Source organism: Rhinatrema bivittatum, chromosome 11, assembly GCF_901001135.1.
Source record: "Rhinatrema bivittatum chromosome 11, aRhiBiv1.1, whole genome shotgun sequence".
Taxonomy (NCBI): Eukaryota; Metazoa; Chordata; class Amphibia; order Gymnophiona; family Rhinatrematidae; genus Rhinatrema; species Rhinatrema bivittatum.
The window spans coordinates 79,222,454-79,234,147 of NC_042625.1; positions in this window are offsets into that span (position 1 = coordinate 79,222,454).

Sequence of the window (11,694 nt, forward strand, 5' to 3'; positions counted from 1 at the left end):
GATATTTGATGCAGGTAGTTTTGTCGTGGAAATGTGTGCGCATACATTTTAAAATCAAAAAAGGTCTGTGTGAAAACAAAAACCCTGCCCTTCCCCCAGAATGCCTCTCCCGAATGCAGATGAAAAGTGCATGCATACAGCTCTTATGTGCACAGTTTTACCAGCACACCAGGCAGGCAGTTTTATAAAAGAGACATTTCCCATGGGTGAAGTATTGCTTTAGCCACAGAAATGCCTTTTAAAATGAGCCTCCCTGTGTGATCACTATACGATGGCTGGGAGACCCCTTTCCCCTCTGCTATGGAAGCCACCGGTGCAGCATCCCCCAGTCTCAGCTGGCAGAGGAAAAGACGAGGGGCTTGGGAATCAAACCCAGGACTCTCTCATGGCAGCCATGCAGCAGTGATTATGACTGAGCCCCTCGGCTGCCCCTGAGTTGCAGCATTTTGACCATTTCCAATATTCTGCGCTGTCACTTGAGCCTTGGCTCTCACGAGCTAGAATGTCGCTATGTAGGATAATGCAACAACAAATATCCTTTTGAACATTAAACCCCACTGTAGTGATGAATAACCAGCAAATCAAACTTCTGCTTACTATATTAGAGTTTCTAAAGCAAATCATTCCCCCTCCAGTGTTTCTTGTTATCTCTTATTGAATTTTTAGAAATGTTCTTTGAGCTCAGTGAATTTTAGAGTAGATGTTCGTGAGATAATTACGGGGGCCAGTCACACTACGGGCAATGGCTCTGCCAGTTTCTCCCCTACTATCCACAAGGGGTCTGTTCCCCAGCCTCCCTTTCCCCTTCTGCCTCACTCTTCACTGTCCAGTGCTAGCCCTGTGGAGCATGCACGGAGCTCTGTGACATCAGCACAGGAGAGCAGCCACCGCAAGGGTGAAGGAGTCAGACCTCACCTCCTTGGTGCATGGGAAAAATACACCAGCAGCCTTAAATTCTAAGGGGCAGATTTTCAAAGGGTTACGTACGCCGGGCCTATTTTCAAAAGGCCCGGCAGTGCGCAAAAAGCCCCGGGATGCGTGTAAGTCCCGGGGCTTGAAAAAATGGGTGGTGCGGGGTCGGGGTGCGGTGGTCTGGGGACGGGGCGGGGGCTTGGCCAGAGGCCTCTGCAAGGCCGCTGGGCCGGGGGAATCGCGCGCCGGCAGTTGGCTGGCGTGCGCAAGTTACGCTGCGTAACTTGTGAGATAAAGGTACGGGTTTTGTTTTTTTTCGGGCTGGGGGGCGGGACAGGTAGGGGAAGGGAAGGGAGGGGAAGGTGGGGTGGGGGGGGGGGAAGGAAAGTTCCCTCCGAGGCCGCTCACTTGCTGCCGAACCCCTATATGACAAGGGCTCAGCAGCAAGTGACAAAGAGAGCAAAACCGAAGCAGGCTTGCACTCAAAGCTCTCTCCCTTGTATTTTAATGATTCAATCTGTTTACCCGGGACTCTTGATAAACTCACTTTGGGTCTTTAGGTCATTTATCCCAGTAATTCAAATATTAAATGCTAAAGCAATACATATTTATGATAATGATTAATATGTTTTGTATTCCCTTTATGAAAACCATATGAAAACAAAATGAACTTAAATGGAATATTTCTCCTAATTCTGTTAAGGTCTTACTGGAATGAGGCATATTATGCATGGGGCAGGGATGTTTCTTTTAACCTATTTGGTACTGATGCATTTAGCCCAGGCTCTCTGTTATGTATAAGCAGTGTTGTCTCTGGGGAGGGAGAGCAATTAGCAGCAACTGTCTTGAGCCTCACATTTGGGCTGCGGTTAATTCGCCCTGGTCCCTGACCCCTCCTAAGAACAGCCCCCGTATACACGAGAGAGGCCATCAGGTTCCAAGTACGGAGAAGCAAGGCTGGGAAAGCTTCTCCTGGAAGACCTCACTGTTAGGAGTGAGTTTGGGAACGCATCAAACATATTTCTGACTCTCCTGAAAGAATTCACAGCAGTACGGTTCAGTTTAGTGATTTTGATTAATCACCTGTCTTTTTTTTTCACTTATTATTTATAGAATTTTACCATAAGTACAAACAAATAAACATTGCAGTACAAGAAAAGCTTCCTCATGCATGGAGAATTTAACAAATTTTATATTTTACGAGCAACCAAAAGTCCATAAATGGAGAGACAGATGATATCAGTTAGCAAGCCATAAATTTAAACTATCTTCGGGCAACAACTTCACCATATAAACATGGATCCATTCTTAACTGTACACTTTTTAGCTCCTTTGAATAATAATAATAATTAATGCAACTTACCTAAGAATTAATAAATAGGAACTTGCAATCTATTCACTACTGTATTAGAAACCCAGACACAGATGTTTAGCATGTGTGCTTACTGCAGAGCCTAGCAGTGGTTACAGGTACTAGAGAAAATGAGATTCCTTGTGGAATTTTGGGAACACCATAAGAATTAGGTAAAACTATTGCCGGATAAATCTTTGATTGCCTAGCCCTGAGTTAAACTACCACTGTATGAGTCCATGAATAAGATATCACAACTATGCATGTGGTGGCGATTGCTGGGTCATAATGATATCATGAAGGGAAAGGAAAAAGGTTTGGGAAGCTGCCCACAGTTTACTGGCTAGAGTTAGGGAGGTCCTGTGGGCACAGTTAATCAATCGGGTATGCCCCCCATGTTGCCGAGTACTTCATGCGCCAGGCTGCTGGGTGAAAGTTTGTGTGGACGTTCCCTTTGAAAATGATGCCGGAAAAACTGCCCGCCCACATGAGCGCCTGCTGCGTTGTACGGGTATGTTTCCCGAGAAAACTTAGGCACGTGAGTTTGAAAATTCCAAAAAAATATATATAACCCCCCCCCCCCCCCCCCCCCCAGCCCTGGCCCTGGGAATGCCTTTTCACCTGGCGGGTAATGTCACACACCTAGTGTCACTGCTTTACCTACAGAAATGGCTCTGAAAGTTACTTCCCCTATCCCCTGCCCTTTCACCTTTTTCATCAACCAGCCGCAAAGCACAAGGCTGCACAGGAACAGTGCTGTCCATGAGCCACGAGATAAGCCACTGACAGAAATCCTTCTAGTTTCCGGTGAAATCAACAGCTCACTGGCACCGGTGGCAGAATAGATTGCAGAGGTTCTTATATGTGCTGCCCCTCCCCTGCCTCCCACACACACGTATACACTTCCTTCCTTTCTAATTGATTGGACAGTAAAAACGTACATTGGAAAATATTAGCTGAGAGAATATATATATATTTTTTTATGAGAACATTTCCTTAGGACTTTAATTTGTTTTATCCCACCTCCAACTGCTAATTACCCCCAGGAGTGCTGATTTATGTTTCATAAAAATGCAGACTGCTCACGGAAGCTGCAACGGTGCTAAAATCCTGATGCTCACATTTTCTATGCTAAGGTAATTATTTAGGGCCCAATATACTAAAGGTTTTCTCCCAGGTTTTTTTTTTTTTTGTGCCTATGGGGAAAATGCCAAGTGCATATGATGCTAAGTACGTGCCCCCCCCCCCCCCCCCGCCCCATTTCCTGAGGCAGCTCAGGGGCAGATTCTGTGACAAGAGTTAAAAAAATTCTACAGCAAAATGTCAGAAAACCCCTGGACATTTGCATATTAAATAATGTGTGTTTCATTTTACTTTATAAAAAAAAAAAGATTTAGAGGTCTGGGTAATTTGTTATATTCTTTCTTAGTTTTTTGAGTGAGCAAAAAGAGATTTTAGTATTTGGTGTAGGGAAAGGAAATAAGAGGAATTGGCTGGGATTTTGAGAATGATGTGGAGATGAAAGGAATGTTTAAAGATAGGGGGAGAAGGAAGAGGGAATGAGAAGAGGAGGTGGTGTAAGGATAGGAAATGGGAGAAAAGAAGATGATGGGAGGAAGTTCTAGGAAAGAGGGAGGATGGGAGGATCTGACAGGGATCCAAGACTGGGTTGGGCAGGGAGAGGGAAGGAGAATCAGGGATGGAGAAAGGATTGGAGAAAAGGATATCCCCTCTCTCCCTCCCCACCTGGAACAGATTCCTTCTATCATGCACACCCCCACCAGCATTAATCCCCTCTCCCTTATAACCTCTCCTTACCATAAGTATCTATCCCCTCTTCCACAGCCCCACCCCTTGCATACACCCATCTCTCACACACATATCCCATCAGCCTCAAGTCTGTGTTGCTCCCATTCCTTCTGGTTACCCAAGAGAGTAAAATCTGTGAATGTGGAAAAATTATTTAAGGAGCTATTTAGTTAATGTGAAGAACTTTGTAACATTATAGAAATTAGTGGAACAAAGATAATCACTAATATAGTGTAATTGCTTGATATAAGGTCTATAAGTTCTGAGAATAAATATGCCATTTTTCTTAGCTTACTTGTAACAAGAAACAAGTCATGAGATCAGATATATTAACGAGCAGTTATTCATGAGGCCAACTGTGAAGATAGGGAAAACAGACATCAGCAATCTAGCCACACCTAACTGTTGCTGACATGATTAGTACAGACAGCTGAGGCCTCAACAAATGACAAGAACATATGGGAGTAGCCCAGAGGAGAAACTGGGACATAGGTTAAAAAAATTAGCATAAAAGACCAAAGTCAAGATAGATTAATTATCAGAGAAGGAACAGATCAGAGGAAAAGCTTGTCAGACATTACTGAGGTTAATGAAGTGACTGATCACCTGTTCCTGATCTCCAGCACTGTATTTCTTATTTTCTAAGATATGTAAGATTCACATTGGAAACTGTGAAAAGAAGTATTATTCTATATATTCTTAATGTAAAATCTAATCTTGTATGCTTTCATTGCTTATTCTCAGAATTATAAGTAATCTTCCATATTTATAAATAAGGGTGTTATGTATTTTATGAAATAATATCTACCAAGCAGTCTAGCCACCACAGTGAAGTATGGTCTGCCTCTCAAAGAGTGAGGGGGACCTGAAATAGCTACTTACCCTTTCTCTCTGGAGGAAACTGCTCTCACTCTTCTCTCAGCTACATCCTGAAAACAACTCCTACTCCTGACTTTCTGTCGCTCCTTCTCCTTTTACCAGCAAATCTCAAGTGTTCATCTACAGTATGTCAGGGGCACATTGGAATGGATCATCTCATCCATTTGCTAAGGTATGAGTTGTACTGAGTGATGGTATGGCAAGAGCTAAAGTCTAGAGAGTTAGATCGGGAAGGATGACTGAATGAGTCAAAGGGGGTATGGGTGGGGGAAGCAGATCTCTCAAACACTCCCCCCCCCCCCCCCGCCACCCCTCAACTTTGATTCTTTCAATCATCTCTCCTAACATCCTTCCCAGACTTCAGCTCCTGATACACCACAGCACTCTTCTTATTATGGCTTCAGCAGCTGGGAGAGAGCAGCATCAGGGTGAGTGTGGAGCCTGAGAGCTTAGCATACATTCAGCTACAGGCTCCATTGTGGCTCCAGACCTCCAATTGCACAAGTTTCCTTTGCAAACAGGAAACCTGTGCTGGAGGAGGGAGTGGATCTGCTGTGGAGCTTGTGATCGTATGCACACTGGGTTCACACGTACCTTGTGCACACATTTAGAAGCCACTCCTTCCTAGTTAATGGAATTCCAATAGGTAAGGTTGACCAGGGTAGAAGGAGAAGGGCAGGGGGATGCTATGAGGAAGTGAGGCGTGGAATCAAGGAGACCTCCGGGATGGGAAGTGGAATTGAAGGGTCCTCCAAAGGAGGGAGCATAGTAATGTAGGGGTGCTGATGGTGACTGTCTCTTTCTGGGGAGACCAGCACCCAGCACATTGCCAGCACCAACGCTGCCAGTTCTAAGATCCTGCCAGCTGTAAGCCTCCCTTCAGCAAAACCAGCCAAGCTAGCCAAATCCTAGCCAGTTGGCAATCCTTTCCACACACCTTCCACTTGTCCTCTGTCCACTCTCTCAGCCATTCCCCTGCACCATTCCCCTCACTCACTCCAACCAAGCTGATCCCCTCTCTCTCCCCCCCCCCCCCCAGCAATTCATCCTCTTAATCTCCTCTCCAGCCCACCACCAATTCTCACCCCTTTCTCCTGTCGATCCTTTCACTGACAATCTGGACTGGCAGTAGGAGGAGCAGGGCAGCAATGTGGATTCCATTCTCCTTCTGTGCCTCCCAAGGCCTCCGTCATGATTTGAGCTGTGCAGAGCTCCCATAGTCGGTCATGACTCAAAGTACCAGCTGGGCCCCAGGTTACAGAGGAATAGGATACAGTCTGCAGCTCTGCCACTCTTCTCCGTCTGCTGGCCTATCAGCTCGGCGAGGTGTTATATACCTCTGCGTGACCCCCTCCCCCCCCCCCCCCCCCAGCCCTTGAGATTCTGCAGCAAGGTCCGCAAACTTTGTCCCTTTCTGTAGAATTGCAGGTGACTTGGGGCTCTGGCTCGATCTGTATTTTCCAGCAGATCTGAGCTGGGTGCCTGCTGTACTTTTCCCACTTTTCTTTGCTCATTAGGCAGGAGAGTTCATAAGCAAAGTGTTAACCTTTAGTCTGCAAACTACTTTGTCAAAGAAAAGTAAAAGAGGCAGAGGAGGAGAAGGCGAGAGAGAATGCTTGCTTTATATAATGTAATGAATTCTAATTTGATAGCAAGGGCCCTAATTTAATCATTGCACTGATGTTCAGTGAGTCATCAGGAAGGAGATCCTTGCTATGATGTCCTGTCTAATAGAATCAGCTCTCCACGGGAGCAAATGGCTGAGGGACTGTGCACCGCCAGACATAACAGCCACTTCTTATCAGTGACAAAAATAAATCACCACTCTGTGGGTTAACACCAAAAGGTTATTCTAGGCCCTGGAATCTAAGAGGGGAGTAGTGTTCTCTGACTTACAAACAGCAACCTGGATCCGGATCAACTCATCGGGAGTCGTATACATGCTGTGAGTCTTTCAGGGTACGTTTTACGTACTGCTGAGTAATATGCCAGATCAGGCTATTTTTAAATCCATGCCATGTGGTGAGAGAGGGACTGCACACATGCATCCTCACTCCTTATTTTACAAGTAACATAGTGATATCTAGATCAGATCTGCAAGCCTTAATGGTGGAGGCAAACCTGGATAATGTACAGGTAATCAGTAATCACAGAGGCATTGTTCAATGGGTCCTAAGAATGGAACAAGGTCATAGTGGGCTACAATCTGTTAAGGAAGGACAGTTGCCCTCTTACCTGACCAGTGACTGCTACATTGCACATGTATCAAAACTTCACCCCGTCAGATCATTTTGTTTCATGGCTACATAGCCCCCAAGCTACGTAAGCAGACAAGGTTGACATTTAAGAAAAACTTTGTTGTAGTGATACAGAGGAAGGCTAGAAATGCAGTGGAAATTCAGTCATTTCCTCGCTTAAAAATGTTTGGGCCAATTTTCAAAGAATTTAGGATCCTAACTTTTAGAGTTGGCCACCTAATTTAGAGGCCTAAATTTAGGAGCTCAGCCTTTCTTGAATATTGGGCCCATTAATTCCGAGTCAACAACCCTTGGAGAAAATGCTTGTACCAATATTTCTCAACTGTAATCTCCAGTAATATCACAAACTCTAGGAATCTTCCAACCCAATCTTGAAGCTCATCTGCCATAATATTATACAGTTTAACTACTCGTTAATATAAAGAACCTTTTCCTTTGAATAATCTTTAATTCACTATTTTCTAATCTCAATAGATGCTTCTTGTTCTAGAAATATTCCTTTTTTGTGATGGTTTCTCTGGGAGCCCTAGAAAGGTCATTCATATAGAGGTGATTAAATCATTTTTCAACCTCCTTTTTCAGGGAGAACAGCCTCACTTGAAAAAAAACCTGCCGTCTAAATGGAGCTCTCAATCTCTTTTATTAATCCGCTGCCTCTTCCTTTTTTTTGGGGGGGGGGGGGGTGGTTAGGTATGGAGCCTTAAACTGTTCCCTGTATACTAAATGAGGGGGTCGGTCTAGCTAGGACCGCCATGAGTTACAAACTATAATAAGAAAATGGGGGGCTACAGAATTGGAACTCAGGAGGTAGAGCACCTTCAACTGATTGCTTTTCTTCTGGGTCATTTGTTTACAGGAAATAATTTGTGGGAATGAATAACATCCTTCTCCAGAAACATCCCAATCTGTATGCCCCTTCCTTTTCGAACCCTACTGATTTGGTTCATAGTAACTTCAGAAATAACATCAAATGTGGGTCCAAGCTCTCTACCAAGGCAGCTCCTCTGAACATTCCAAAGTTATGGAACGGTGGAAGTGGATCTGGACATCATTGCTGTCACAGAAACATTGTTGACGGAGTCACATGACTGGGATATGGCCATCCCAAGCTATAACTTATTAAGAAAGGTCAGAGAGGACAGGAGTAGCTCTTAATGTCACAAACAATATCCAAGCAATTGAAATGGACGTGGGAAATGAAATGGATGTGGGATACTGAAGAAGCATTATGGGCTATCCTAAAAAAAAATGATGATGTTTCCATTTACATCAGTGTGCTCTACAGGCCTCCAATTCAGACAGAGATCTGATCAAAGACATAAAAAAGATGGGGAAGAAGAGAGAAGTGTTGCTTATTGCAGATTTTAATCTGCCGGATGTAGACTGGAGTATCCCTTCTGCAGAATCTACAAGAACTAGAGAGATAGTGGATGCTCTCCAAGGGGCTGTACTCAAACAAATCAGGGGTGGTTCTATAATGAGGCAGGGTAAAGCAGCCGCTTCAGGTGGCAGAATTTTGAAGGGGCAAAAAGTGCCCCTTCAAAATTCTGCCCAGCCCCTGCCTCACCATGCCTCACCCCCATCGGGCCACCCTCCCGACCCCCCTCCCCCCAAGACTCATGAAAACCCCTGGTGGTCCAGCGGACAGCCCGGGAGCAATCTGCCACTCCTGGGCCATTGGCTGCCACTAACCAAAATGGTGCTGGTGGCCTTTAGCCCCTACCATATGACAGGGGCTACCAGTGCCATTGGTCAGCCCCTGTCACATGGTAGGGGCAATGGCACACCAGGGGTTTTTGTTAGTCTTGGGGGTTCAGGAGAGTGGTGGAGCAATGCAGAGGGTGGGGGAGCGGCGGCATGAGGTCCACACCTCAGGTGGCACATTGCCTTAAGCCACCCCTGAAACAAATGGTAATGGAACCCACGAGGGAGGGTGTGATACTTGACTTAGTGCTCACAAATGTGGATAATATTTCTAATGTCTGGACAGGTGCCCACCTGAGTACAAGTGATCATTATACGGCATGGTTTGATTTCATGAATAAGATGCAAATAAGTCACATGGGACCCGAGTTTTGAATTTCAAAATTACAGGCATTGAAAAAAATGGGGATGTACCTGAAGGAAGACTGGGAGAAAATGGGCAAGGTGGAACAACAGTGGGCCAAATTAAAAGGAACTAGTACAAAGGCAACAAATCTATATGTTGGAAAAGTAAACAAAAGTACAAGGGAAAATAAACCAATTTGGTTCTCAAAGGAGGTGGCTGCAAAGATAAATGCAAAAAGATCAGCTTTCAGGAGGTATAAAGGATCCCAAAAAGAGGCACACAGGAAACAATACCTGGTGAAAAGTAAGGGAGACAAAGAAAGAAATCAGAAAAGCAAAAAGTCAAGTGGATGAAAGGATTGCCAAAGAGATAAAGAGAGGTGACAAAACATTTTTCAGATATATAGAGAAAGAACGAAAGCCTGAAGTGGTATAGTGAAATTGAAAGGTGACGAACAGCAATGTGTCGAGACAAACAGGGAAATGGCAGAAATATTAAACAAATGCTTCACTTCGGTGTTCACTAAGGAAGACCCTTGAGAAAGACTGTTGCTGGTTGACAAGACCATAGAAGGGAATGGGCTAGACACAACTCCTTTTACAGAAAAGTATGTATGGGAAGAGCTAGGAAAACTGAAAGTCCATGGGGCTGGATGAGGTACATCCTAGGATACTAAGAGAGCTCAGAGATATCCTGGTGCGTCCACTAAATGACCTGTTCAACAGATCCCTGGAAATGGGACTAGTGTCTCAAGATTGAAGAAGAATGGTTGTGGTCCCGCTTCATAAGAGTGGTAGCAGAGAGGAGGCTGGAAATTACAGGCCGGTTAGTCTCACCTTGGTGGTAGGAAAATTAATGGAGACACTGCTGAAAAAAAGGATACTGAACTATCTACAATCCAGTAAGTTGCTGGACCTGAGGCAGCAGGGATTCACCAGAGGAAGGTCCTGTCAGACAGATCTGATTGATTTTTTTTGATTGGGTGACTAGAGAATTAGATCAAGGAAGAGCACTCGATGTCATCTACTAGAATTTCAACAAAGCTTTTGATACTGACCCGCATAGGAGGCTTGTGGAAAAAAGGAGAAGCTTGGGAGTGAACACCAAGGTGGTGGCAAGGATTACAAACTGGTTGACTGATAGGAGACAGCGTGTAATAGTAAATGGAATCTACTCTGAAGAGAGTGTCGTGTTAAGTGGAGTGCCACAGAGATCGGTATTGAGACCGGTTCTGATCAGTATCTTTCTGCACGACATTGCAGAAGGGATAGAAGGTAAAGTTTGTCTTTTGCAGATGATACCAAGATCTGCAACAGAGTGGATGTGCCTGAAGGAGTAGACAGAATGAAAAGTGATTTACGAAAACTTGAAGAGTGGTCAAAGGTTTGGCAGCTGGGATTCAATACCAAGAAATACAAGTCATGCAACTGGGATGCGGTAATCCAAATGAGCTGTATGTGATTGCGGGGGGGGGGGGGGGGGGGGGAGACTGATATGCACAGACTAAGAATGGGATCTTGGGGTGATATTGTCTGGCGATCTGAAAATGGTGAAGCACTGTGCAAGGCGATAGCTAAAGCCAGAAAAATGCTGAGCTGCATAGAGAGAGGAATAACCAGTAAGAAAAAGGTGGTGGTGATGCCCTTGTACAGGTTCTTGGTGAGACCTCACGTGGAGCACTGTGTTCAGTTCTGGAGTCCTTATCTCAAAAGGGATAGAGACAGGATGGAGAAGGGCTACCAAAATGGTGTGGGGTCAGTATCAGAAACCCTATGAAGAAAGACTGAAGGATATGAATATGAATACCCTGGAAGAGAGGAGGCACAGAGATGATATAATAAGGACTTTCAGATACCTGAAAGGTTTTAATGATGTATACACATCAAATCTTTTCTGTTGGAATGAAATCAGTAGAACTAGGTTTCACAAAATGAAACTCCAGGGAGGACGTCTCAGAACCAACGTCAGAAAATATTTCTTCATGGAGAGGGTGGTGGATGCCCTTTTGGAGGTAGTGGTGAAAACCAAAACAGTGAAAGAATTCAAAGAGGCATGGGATGAATACTGTGGATCCCTAAAGGCTAAAGGATGGAAATGAAGAGAAGGGTGCATGGGGGTAACTTGCTGTTAAGGCAGTTACTACCTTTAACCAATAAATCTTCATACTGCTGATGCAACTCCATCATGGCTCTCTGCTTCAACGGCAGGGGGAAAAGGAGAATTGGATTCATACAGCAACCGAAGGCCCTGACTTTTATGGTCTGGGGAAACAAATAAGTATGGGGAAAACTTGCTGATGTGGCGGTTACTACCCTTAACCAATAAACCTGATACTTTGATGCCACTCCAACATTGCTCTCTGCTTCAACGGCAAGACATAATGGGGAATGGATTCAAACAGCAACCAACAGGGGCCCTTAATTTTATGGTCTGGG